A 3,753-nucleotide genomic window follows, 5' to 3' on the forward strand; every position below is an offset into this window, starting at 1 on the left:
CCTTTTTAAATGTATGTATTATGTAATGTATCATAAACTATACCTATTATAGTTTATCAACCAAGGGTAGTACGTAGTAATGTATGCAAACTATATTCAAAATAGTTTATTAAATGTTTGAATGTATCCGTTGTACTTTGATTATAATCACTTGTTATTCTTTATATTTTATATGTCCCAATCCATTTATAAACTGATGTGTGTCTAAATATTAAGATAAAATGTCATATATTGCAATAACATATAATCACATAAAGATATACACCTTGCTCAACATGTTACAAGGTGAAATGAAATTGACAGCAGCTTTTTGTTGAATACAGTTTCTGTTGCTGTTCTTAGAAAATTTATAGAAAAATCATCAAAGCTCCAAATCCAAATCCGAAAATTCTGAGAGTTTGGAATATGAGTCTAGTTTGTTCGTAAATTTTATCATGATTTTTAGTGATCTCTAACAGAGGTGAAAATGTTCATAATGACAGACTGGTCCGGGTTTGCCTCTGAAATGATAGACAGCTTTGTAAAAATCACCATAAATTGTAGAAAAATCATATGCAGATGTGCAAGTAGCCATTTTAAAGCTAAGAGTTTGAACTACTTGCACCTGGAACAGTTTTGAAAACTAAAATATTTAAGTTGACCAAAACAGTCTGTGATCGAAGTTCATCTTTTCTGATGTAATCTGATAGAAAAAGTTTAATTGTGTTCTTGATGATTTTACTTGTATTCCCCCCTTAAAACTTAAGAACATGTAAATGTAGGGGTATGAACTCACCTTATGTGGTTTCAGTAGATGAAAGTGAGAGAGAGGAAGTGTTCAACCCAAGAACACTAAGAAGATGTCTTGATGATTCAAGAATTAATTAAAGAAAGAAATCCCTGGAGAAAGCCTTGAAGTTCTTGAAGTTGAGAGAAAAGATGAGAGAATTTTGGAGAGTGTTCTTGGTTGCTAAGTGTAGAATGAAAGGGCTTTTAAGGAGAATGAGGAGAGAGGACCAATCCTCCAGCTCTTAGAACGTGGGAAGAGCTGGAGATAGGGTGTAAAGGTCCCCCAAGGAGACAAGGGGTGGTTGGAAAGAATGGCTGATCATAGAGTGAGGTGGTGGTGGCTTGCTTTTGTCATAAAATAAGGAAAAGCAAATATTCCCTCAATAATTAGTCCAACCACCAATTCTTTTAATACATTTTTATAAAAACCCTGGAGATTTATATATCTTGGGGCCTTAGTTTATAAAATAAAGTTTTGGGTGAAAATCCCACGTTAAAATAATGAAAAACGGAGTTAAAACGAAGTCGTAGTCGAAAAACCGGTAAAAAGGGGCCGTCTGCGAGACCTCTCGCATGGGCTGTCTGAGAGGCTTCTCATGCGAGGCTTCTGTCCTGAGAGGCTTCTAATGAGAGGCTTCGGTCCTGAGAGGCTTCTCATGAGAGGCTTAGATCCTGAGAGGCTTCGGTCTTGAGAGGCTTCTCATGAGAGTTTTTGCTTCTAATAGGAGGGTTTTGGTTTCTTAAGGTTATTTTACCCGTTTTTACCCCGTTTCAAGTGATTTTTGACCCGGTTAAGGGTCGGGATGGCCCGAATGATTACAAAAAGTTAAAGTAACTTTTGAGAGAGATTTGGGAGAGATTTGGGAGAGATTTCAAATAGAAAGAGATAGAGTGAAAACAATTTAGAGAGGTTTCGTTTGTGATTAATTTGAGTGTCCGGCTTCACAACGCAAGGTTCGTAAACCCCGTTAAACCGTGTTTTAGTGTCGTACACACTCCCGATGAGTGTGCAATAATTTTTTTATCGTTTTGGTTCAATGTTTACTGCATTTGAGACTTAGGAAATTCAACACACGAACTTTCCAAATAATGTTTCTCTCATTAAAATATTGCATTGTACAGTAATTACATAGTGTAAACCCTAATATACAAGGGTTAATTGAGTCGATTGGTTTTGACTTGTTGACTTTGTTTGCCTTTGACTTGACTCAATTTTGACGGTTGTCACATCATCCCCCCGTTAGAAGGAATTTCGTCCCGAAATTTGCATTTGACTGGGACATCAAGAGTTTGGGAAAAGATGTGGGTATTTTTGTTTCATTTGATCTTCGCGTTCCCAGGTGAACTCAGGCCCTCGTTTAGCGTTCCAACGGACCTTCACGATGGGAATACGACTTTGTTTCGTTCGTTTGATTTCCCGATCCATGATTTTGACTGGTTCCTCCACGAAGTGGAGATTTTTGTTAACTTCGATTTCGTCGAGTGGTATTACGAGTGTCTCACCAGATAAACACTTATTTAGGTTCGACACGTGAAATGTGGGATGTACTTTGTCGAGTTCCTGAGGTAATCGAAGTTTGTATGCCACTGGCCCAATCCTAGAAAGGATTTCGAATGGCCCGATGTACCTTGGATTTAGTTTCCCACGTTTGCCGAATCGTATCATTCCTTTCCAAGGGGAAACGTTTAGTAGTACACGATCACCCACCTGGAATTCCAAGGGTTTGCGTTGTTTGTCTGCGTAACTCTTTTGCCGATCTCGAGACTCTTTTCCCTTATGATTTCAGGGCCAGTGAGGGTGCTATTAGAGACTTGTCCTCTAGCTAGCTGTGTATCCCCCACCTCAGCCCAACACAGGGGTGATCTGCATTTGCGACCGTAAAGAGCTTCGAATGGAGCGACTTTGATGCTAGTATGATAGTTGTTATTGTAGGAGAATTCGATAAGCGGTAGATGGGTATCCCATGCTTTACCGAAGTCTATCACACAAGCTATTAACATGTCTTCCAACGTTTGAATGGTTCGTTCGCTCTGTCCGTCGGTTTGTGGGTGGTAGGCTATACTCATGTCAAGCCTAGTTCCCAAGGATTTTTGTAGAGACTGCCAAAACCGTGAGGTAAATCTATTATCTCTATCGGAGATAATGGATATCGGCACACCATGGAGTCGTACAATCTCTTTGATGTACGTTCTAGTCAGCTTCTCCATCTTGTCGGTTTCTTTTATCGGTAGGAAGTGTGCTGATTTGGTCAATCTGTCTACGATTACCCATATGGTGTCAAGCCCGCCCGATGTCTTAGGCAGCTTGGTTATGAAGTCCATGGTTATTCGTTCCCACTTCCACTCAGGTATATCCGGCTGTTGTAATAGCCCGGATGGTTTCTGGTATTCGATTTTGACCTTGGCGCAAGTCAGGTACTTGCTCACAGAGGTAGCAATCTCAACTTTCATGTTCGGCCACCAGTATAATTTCTTGAGGTCCAGATACATCTTATTCGACCCGGGATGGATGCAGTATCGAGTCTTGTGTGCTTCATTCATGACGACGTCTCGGAGTCCACCGAACTTCGGTGTCCAAGTCCGGTTCATGATATAACGTGCTCCATCATCCTTGACTTCTAAGTTTTTATCCATTCCCCTTAATGTCTCTCCTGCCACCTTTTCTGGTTTCAAAGCTTCCAGTTGAGCTTCCTTGATTTGTATGGTCAGGTGGGAATGGATTGTCATTGTTAAGGATTTTACTCGGCGGCCCGAGTACTCCTTCCTGCTTAGAGCATCGGCCACTACATTGGCCTTGCCCGGATGATAACAAATTTCGCACTCGTAGTCATTCAGCAACTCTACCCATCTCCTCTGTCGCATGTTGAGCTCTTTCTGATTGAGGATATGCTGAAGACTTTTATGATCAGTGAAGATAGTGCATTTCGTGTCGTAGAGGTAGTGTCTCCAGATCTTTAAAGCGAATACTACTGCTCCTAATTCCAG

Source organism: Lactuca virosa, chromosome 4 (assembly GCF_052849685.1).
Source record: "Lactuca virosa cultivar CGN04683 chromosome 4, Lactuca_virosa_CGN04683_v6, whole genome shotgun sequence".
NCBI classification, from domain to species: domain Eukaryota; kingdom Viridiplantae; phylum Streptophyta; class Magnoliopsida; order Asterales; family Asteraceae; genus Lactuca; species Lactuca virosa.